We start from the raw sequence: 9,584 nt of genomic DNA, 5'->3' as shown, positions 1-9,584 counted from the left end.
AACTTGTGTCTAACACATCTCATACCTATGTCCCAATCCTTACAACCTCTTTTATGGTTGGTTAAGCTTATAAACAAGGTTGAGACACTATAAATCAGAGGTTAAAACCTCAAATACTTTCTGTTTTATGAGGGTATTTCACCCACAAGTCATGTTCAAGCTTGGTTCTTGATGAAGAGTGATTATGGAACAACTTGGGTTGTTCCAACATAAAATCCTCACATGGTTTGATGATTTCTCGTTAGTTAAGTTGTTTGTATTATTGTACTAATCCTAGTTCGTGACCCTCCTTGGTTGTTTTTACATCAAGTGAAGTGGTGAACATTCAAGGGGTCCCTAAATGGAAGCATGTTCTTCCTACCCCATACATGACTTTCATGAAAACTCGAGGTGCCTAAATGAGGATTCTAATCCTCTACCTCCTATTTGAATTATTGGACTAAATAGCATATAAAACCTAAATATATGTATACACTCATTCGAACCTTTAATGTTGAACTTGTGTTTATATGTTAAAGTAGTAGAATATCATCGATGACCTAAAACCACAAGTATGATTCTAATGGGCATATTACCCATGAAAGCATTCTAACCATATTGGTTACACAGTGTCATACAAGGGTTACTAAGTTAAAGATGATTACTTTTCGTAGCATACTTTATTCTACTTTATGTTATGTTAAAACTCCGAATCTATAATCTTCCGTAAACGACAAACTCACACACCTTGTTTGCCTCGTGTAGAAGGACAAGGTGCTCCAAACTAATCCATCCACCAACTCACTCGCGGGAATTCAAGTAGGAAAAGCTTGCAACCACCGTAAGTATACTCGTATTCCCCTTTTTACTTTTACCACTTTTGGGGTGTAACATGTTTATCTATCCACAAACTTACACATAAACATTTTTCTTAAACACATGAACATTCCTATAACATGCTTGTATACGTGATGGCTTGATGCTTTATACTTGGATTAATCTTATGTGTTAAATTTATCATTAACTTCGTACGAGCCAAACCGTGACATATGTAGCGCTATAGGATTAACGACCCGCCTCTTTATCTTCGGTTATGTCATGAGCATATTGCATTTCCTTGGTTTGATATGTTAGACACATACCATGTTTAGATGTTTATCTTGAATCACATGCTTGCTATGAGGAATTGTTTAAAACTTATCTTTTGCTATGTATGTATCAAACTTGTATACTCGCCTTTGCTTTTGCATTGAATTGTATTTTTAAACATATACAGGTTGATGATGACGATGCTATAAAAAGAAGTAGCGTTGATGCCTAGATACACATATAGACGTTTAGGTTAATATGTTGTATCAAATTTTGCTTATGTTGTTATGTATTACTTTTGGAACTTGTTGTCATTTGAGTTTATGTAATGTTGACTATTTGAAGTTATGAAATGAAATTGGGATTATTAAAATATTGTCACAAATAGCGTTATGATGTCTCTAGCAATCTTCACACTTCGTCTCATCCCGATGTTTCCGCCATTGGTTGGGGTGTGACAGATTGGTATCAGAGCCATAACTATAGGGAATTAGGAAAATTGCTATGCTTTTCCCCTAGTCTATAGTTTTAGGAACTTTGTCTCTTATTTGTTGTTTAAAACTTTTGTACTCTACCATGCATGCTTCCTAGCTACACTTCTTGTTATTAAATTTATGCGCCTTTCCTAAGGCTAACACGAATACACTTATGCTATTTTATACTCTTGTAACATCAACGAGACAACTTTACCAAAATAGGCGTGAAACCCACAATTTGGTAAACGACTCTCACTCTACCTTTAATCTATTTTTGCACGAAATTTCACCATTAAGCTAGGAGTGACATCCACAACTTAATGGTAATTTCCATTTCAACTCTAGTGGACCCTTGTCAAAGTGTCAAAATTTTATTTTTGGCCGACAAGTACCAACCACATTTAGGGTACGAGATCGTCAAGTTAGGGGTGAAACCCGCATCTTGTCGATTAAGTCCCATTCCTTGATTTTATTCTCGCCAAAGTCCCGAACGTTCCATTCATTTAGAGATGTGTAGTAACCGGAAGGGTAAGATACCGTTAATCGCTTCTCGACGAGAGTATCTTACTTATAGGCCAAAGCACAATATCTCTAAATCGAAAGGACTTTCGACCCACTTTGGAATTGTCGACGTTTCTCTACCCGAAACAATCCTATGTTTTATTGAGCCTCTCTTTTATGTATCTCAATTTATATGTGATTTTATACTTGAACGTTCATTCATTTCGAAATGTCGTTTTAATCATTTCGCACGTTACCGCAATCACAAACAATAATAATTCTCGTAAACAAACTAAATTTATACCCTCTTTACGCAACTTATGTGTTATACTTGTTGAATGCATGTTGGAAACTTATGCTTTATGTGAACTTTACTTGATGCATGAACACTTACTTGCTTTTACATACACAAACCTTATTTTCAATTAATGATCAAGTCTCATCCTTTCCTTCTTTTTTCAATCTTTTAGATGTCGTCTAGTTCCTCCAAGAGACGCAAGTCAAAGAAGGGTTCGACTTCCACCGCCATGTCTCAAAAAGATTGCATGAAATTTATGGCCAAACAATTTGCTAAAGTCCTACCCGACATCGTTAGCAAGATTCAAACCGATTCACCGCATGGCTCTGTTGACTCAAAGGCAGACAAACCCAAACCGACCTTCCAATTTAAGCAGTTCATGGCTTGTAAACCCTTAGAGTTTACTGGAAAGAATGTCGCTACCGCCATAATGAACTGGTTTGATGCCATCGAGCTTACCTTCTTGCAAAGTGGTTGCCCTGACGAACTAAGAACCTTGAATACAACTGGGGTGTTTCGTGAAAAGGCACTCGAGTGGTGGACGACTCGGACAAACAACGAACCGGTCACAGAGGGTCATACCATCATGTAACCTGGTCCTAAGAGAGTCCTAAGGCATATCTAAATTATACCAAAACGGGTCAAAACTGAAGTCAAAGCAAAAGTCAAAGTTTTGCGACTTTCGGTTCCGAACCGGGTCAAAACAGTAAATTGTCGGATCAAACAAGCTTAGACTAGTTAATATACTTATTATCATGTTATATGAGTGTTAAAACAGGTTACACGCTATCTACATTACCGATTATGCATAAAATCGCAAAATAGCATTCTGTTGACTTTTTCTAAGCAAGTTTGACTCGACATTCGGACTAGTTAGAGTGGGAATCAGAGGGTGCCCTTTTAGGGGTTTAAGGCCCACATGATTACCAACATATAACTACCTTTGATTCGACAAACCACTGGACCATTCGTGATTTATCATAAAGTCAATCGTTAATTACGACGGATTGACTTTTAAGCTAAAACTATGTAAAAACTAAACCACAAAGGGTTAGGCATACTTACAGAAGCTTGGTGCACGACCAGAGATGATAGAAGAGTGTTCTTGAGCTCCAGAAGTGATCAAGTGTGACAACCCGAAATCTAGAACTTTTCGTTGTGTCGTGATGTGACTTGTTTGTACATTATGTGACTAGTGACTGACTAAACTTAATGATAACGTGAATCTTTATGTGATATGTGCTTTGTTATGTGTGCATTGGTATGCATATATGTATGTGTTATATGTGAGCCGAGAACCCAACCCGAGAACAAGGAACCCGACTCGAGACCATGAGGTCTCGAGTGATTTGTGACCATGACTCGCAACCGGGCGGTTGCGAGTGGGCCTTTGGGCCGTAACCGGTTTGGGCCGAAACCCCAAGCCCAACCCGAAACATCCCTTGGTATATATACCCCATCTTTCCCCACTTTCCCTCATTTCATACACAACACACAAACACACTTCTACTATTTCTCTCAACTAGAAACCCTCAACAACACACCCCAATCCCTTTCAATTTTCGGTTCAAGCTAGGACCCCGGACAAGAAACTCGGTCATGACCATCACTCGGACACTCCATCTTCTCTCATTTTCTTCCTTTCTTTCGGCTCATCCTCCTTCTTCACAACCGGTTAGTGTTGTTACTATGTGCATGAGATTTATGTATGCTTATGAACTAAGAAATGCTTGGTTAGTAGTTTTGTATGATTTTTAGGAGGATTTGTGAAACTTGACTATATGTGAAAACCCTTGTGAACAAAGCTTGATAACATGTTTAAATGACTAACAAATGGTAGTTCAAGAATGATTATGACTAACCATACTATGCTTCTTTATTCCTTGCAAATAATGATGTTAAACTTAAGATTCGGATATATAAAGTATGTTTTGCATGTTGATCTTGCTAAAACATGTGATTTTGGTTCATAAATATATGATTATGTTGATATGAAAACCCTAGAAAATGATGAACATAAGATGAACTTGTTTGAATATGACTTGAAGATGTAAAAATGGCAAAGTTTGATCTATTTTCATTGCTGGTCAGTTTAGGAAAAGTGTTAAGTGGAACCTTATTGGCTGTTTCCTAATCTGGGTCTGATTTCATATGTACAATCTGGACTGTCATACCTGCATCATCACGTGTACATGAAAGTGACAGATTACGACTCGCAACGACGGCATTACGACTCGCAACCACAGCATTTCCGACTCGAAACCACACCGTTGCGACTCGCAACCAAAGCATGACAAGTCGAAACCACGTGATTGCGACTCGAGACTACGTCGGTTGCGACTCGCAACCACAGCATGATGACTCGAGACCACGGTTACGACTCGCAACCATAACGTGACGAGCCGAAACCACCTGGTTGCGACTCGAGACCAGCTGGTTGCGAGTGGGCTGTCCACTTTGGTTATTGGGCCATTATGTGTTATGGGCTATCTGTTGACTGGGTTATGTGTTACTGTTGACTGCTTAATTGTTTAGGCCGGCCCAATAACCCCATGACTGTTTACTTGTATGCATGTTACGTGCCAGTATGTGTTTTACGTGAATACTTGTATCTGACCTATACCGGTAACCATGTTAGGACGTGGTGACCAGCGTGTTTGACCAAGTAACCTAAACCTACCGAGCAACCCGAGGTGAGTTCACAACTTAAAAGCATGCGTCCCGGTGGTTTGGGACACGAGACTAACAACCCTATCCCCTGGTAAAAGGGGATACCATTTACATACTTTCCCTGGTTATTGGGAACAAAACTTACTTTTCCTTCCCTGGTATTGGGAAACCTTTTGGACAATCCTATCCCCTGGTAAAAGGGGATACCATTTACATACCTTCCCTAGTTATCGGGAACAAAACTTACTTTTCCTTCCCGGGTATTGGGAAACCTTTTGGTTAATTACTGTTTATACGGATTGCAACTAACGGCACTAAACGAAACTCTATCACTCAAGTCCCTACTACAAATACCGATTAGTCGCCGGGTTAGGCGAGCGGGTTATTAGTTGATAGCGCTATTTAGGTGTTTACCAGCCTCACACCGTGCCCTGGTTTGGGATCGGTCGTGAACTAATAGACTCAGAAATCCGTCAATGATGATAGAACATTGACATCGGGGCATCCTGCGGATACGCAACGGTTACCTAGTGTTCGGTATTGGAAAAACAGTTTAGTCGCTAACTTTTGGGGTAGCTCCCCAGGGCATGTATAAACGGATAAATTAACCGGTGAAACAAAGTTTTGGTAATTAAAACTGGACAACTAGTGAACTCACTCAGCATTATTGTTGACTCCTTACTGCATGCTTTGCAGGTAACCATGATTCAGGAGCTGCTGCTTGGGGATGTGTAGTGTTCGTCAAACCCGTGTGTTGGGATAACGGTTTTGAACAATGAACTGCCTTTAAAACTATTCTGGTTTATGCTTCCGCTGTTTTGATTAAACTAATTACCGAACCTAAACTCTAATGTTGCTAATTACTTCGGATATTAAATATTTCTACTATTAATTACATGCTCAGTATAATTGGTGGCTGGATCCTGGTCAGTCACGCCCTCGAAGCGGGTGTTATCCGCAGGTGGAATTTGGGGGTGTGACAGATTGGTATCAGAGCCATTGGTTATAGTGAACTTGGTTTAAAAAAAAAAAGGGGAAAATCTTTTTGGAGAAAACCAGACTATAACCCGTGACTCGTGACGACACTACACTCCAAGTACAAGGCTCAACACTTTTGACCTCATAGCTCGGACCAGTGTTTACTTGTTTGCTTACTTTATGTTTCCTGTTTCGCTATACGTACTAGTATGCCTAACTAGTGAACGCCCACATACGATATTGCATGTGATTGCACGTTAGCACACCAATATGAATTCATGAACACTTTCTCGTATCATGTGATTGATAGGGTGGTAATTCCCTAAACCTCCGTGACTTACACTACTTAATACTCTTTGAAATCTACTCGAGTGTGGGGAACCATTTGACATGAGTTAAGAGGAGCTGAGATGAACATGCAAATCACAATATTATTGTGGGTGCACACATAATAATATAGTGGGGTGGATGTAAGTCCCAGTGAGGCTTAACAAGTGAAAAAGGGGTTCCGTTTCGTTATCTGTATGATGAGAAACACAACAGTCCATAGGAGCCAACTCTTACGAATCAGTCGGGCCATAAGCGGTGACAGTTGACAATGGTGCGGAAACGCGTAACGGCCAGCTCAATAAGTACACCTTGGGACGCGGCACGGAAACGTGACAAGATGGACTTGTCAGTAAAGGATCGTAGCGCACCATTTCAAGCAACGACATCAGAAACAACAGTCGCGACAACATCAAGGTCAACAACCAGGGGAATGATGATAGTAATGGGAGTCCTCGCAACCGTAACAACAACATTAGAAATGATGCTCGTGGAAGGACATTTAGGATTGGCGCAGGCGACGCCAGGCATGGTAGCAACATGGTAGCTTGTATGAGTAGTTGTTTGCTTCATCTCTATTCTGTTTGACCCTGATACTTCTTGAAACCGAACCAGATGCGGAATCGACTGATGGCAAGTCAAATAGAATCTCAAAAGTTCGTTAGGATGTAAACACGACCTTGTGGGACGAGTGTCCGATGTCGACCTTCCTTCTACCACCCTCGATGGTTACAACGCAGTAATTAGTGTGAATTGGTTACCCAGGAATCACGCGAATATAACCAGTAAGGAGAAAACTTTGTGTGGAGAATCGGCATTTGTTCTAAAGCATCAGAGTAGTTCTATAGTTAGCGCCATTTCAGCTGCGAAGGCCAGAAGTGTCTACAAAGGGATTACTCCGCTGTGTTGGCAACCGCTACGGATGTTAGGGCTAAGGAAAAGTGGATCGAGGACCCACCAGTTGTTCGTTGTTTCTCTCGGCGTGCTATCCGAGGAACATTCAGTTTTTCTTCCGAAAATTTGTTAGGCGGAATTTCAGTTTGATCTCACGTCTGAGGCAGCCCTGATTACTTGTACTTTTACCATTTTGCGCCAGGAAGGTCGCAAGATCCATCAAGGCAACTATAGGAACCGTTGGACAGGAGTTTTGTAGGGTCTAGTTCTTCGCCTTGGGGGAGCCCCATTTATCCTAGGGAAGATGGACCTTTTCGTGTGTATACTGACTATTAAGAACTCATCAAGGTGACAGCCCAAAACCGTTTGACTCGATCCTGTATTGACAACCTGTTGACCAGTTACATGGGTCATGCTCCTATGTGAAGATTGAGTAGCGAACGAACTAACATCAGATGGGAATCCAAAGGGAGGATGTTCCTAAAACGGCATCGTGAACGCAATAAGGCCATTTCCAGGAGACACCGGATGAATTATTCCATGACCTTTTGGGGTGAACAACCCACCGGCTGCTTTATGGATCACACTGCAACTGTGTTTATCTAGTACGTTTGAAATCACTTCTAGGAAAAAGGGGCACCTTGAACAACACTTGTATTCCATTGTAGAGCTTCTAGGGGAGGAGCGTCTACGTGCGAAGTCTACCTAGGTATAACTTCAGGATTCGGGAAGTACACACTTTCTTTTTATCAAACAACGAAGTGGGAATACACATGGATCTCGCTAAGATCCATTTTGTTAGGAACTGATCAACATCAAAGATCCCTTCGAGGATACAGGAGTTTCTTGGTCCCACTAGGTACTATCGCAGCTTAATCACAAGATTTTCGAAGGTCGCACAACTTAAGTCTCGTTGGCACATCAGGGTGTTGTGTTCGTGAAAGACCAAAACAGGAGGACGTCTTTTCAGCTTTCGAATCCCAACTTTGTAATGCACTGAGCATCGTCTTCACCCTAGGGTACGGGTGATCTAGCGGTATACCATGATGCTTCGAATTAGGATCCCAGTTACACACGGATGCAACGCGAGAAGGTTATTGCTTACGCCTCTCGACAACTTAGGACGCACGAAAGGAACTACACAACGCTTGATTTGGAACTGGGAGCAGCGATCTTCGCACTTAAGTTATGACGGCATTACCTATACGGAACCAAGTGCGCCATCTACACCGACCACAGAAGTTTAGAACACATATTCAAGCAGAAGGAACTGAATATGCGACAGCGACGATGGGTCGGACTGCTGAATGATTACGAGTGCTCTATCAGGTATCACCCGGGCAAGGCCAATGTAGTGGCAGACGCCCTCAGTCGGAAAGACACTACGCCTAAGCGCGTAAGGGCTTTACAACTCACGATCCATTCTAGTCTACCTTCGCAAATACGAGCTGCTCAGATAGAAGCACTGAAACCAGAGAACGTTAGAGCTGAAGCCCTACGCGGGTCAACGCTTAGAAGGAAGACGGTGCTTATTATGTAACAGGACGCATTTGGGTCCCACTCTATGGCGACTTACGAGAACTTGCGATGGATGAAGCGCACAAATCTCGCTACTCAGTACACCCTGGTTCGGACAAGCTGTACCACGATATTAAGACTACGTATTGGTGGCCTAGCATGAAGGCCCACATAGCAACTTACGTCAGCAAGTGTTTGACTTGTGCGCGAGTCAAGACGGAATATCAGAAACCCTCAGGCCTACTCCAACAACCAGAGATGCCACAATGGGAATGGGAGCAAATTTCCATGGATTTCGTTACTGGCCTACCTAGATCACAGCGCGGAAACGATACTATCTGGGTGATCGTGGATCGACTCACGAAATCCGCACACTTCTTGGCAATCAAAGACAACAGATAAATTCTCCACTCTGGCGAAGATATACCTCAAGGAAGTTGTTTCGAGGCACGGGGTGCCCACCTCTATCATCTCTGATCGAGATGCACGTTTTACTTCGGAACTGTGGCAAGCAATGCACAGGTCTTTTGGCTCACGTTTAGATATGAGCACAGCATATCACCCACAGACGGACGGGCAGTCCGAACGCACTATTCAAACATTAAAAGACATGCTTCGCGCTTGTGTAAACGACTTTGGCAACAGCTGGGAAAGGCATCTGCCACTCGTGGAATTCTCGTATAATAACAGCTACCACACCAGCATTAAAGCTGCTCCGTTTGAGGCATTGTACGGACGTAAATGCCGGTCACCTCTTTGTTGGGCAGAGGTGGGGGATAGTCAAATCACTGGTCCAGAACATGTGGTAGACACTACTGAGCGGATTGCTCAAATACGACAACGCATGGCGGCCG

Source organism: Helianthus annuus, chromosome 14 (assembly GCF_002127325.2).
Source record: "Helianthus annuus cultivar XRQ/B chromosome 14, HanXRQr2.0-SUNRISE, whole genome shotgun sequence".
Taxonomy (NCBI): domain Eukaryota; kingdom Viridiplantae; phylum Streptophyta; class Magnoliopsida; order Asterales; family Asteraceae; genus Helianthus; species Helianthus annuus.
This window is presented reverse-complemented; position numbering follows the sequence as displayed.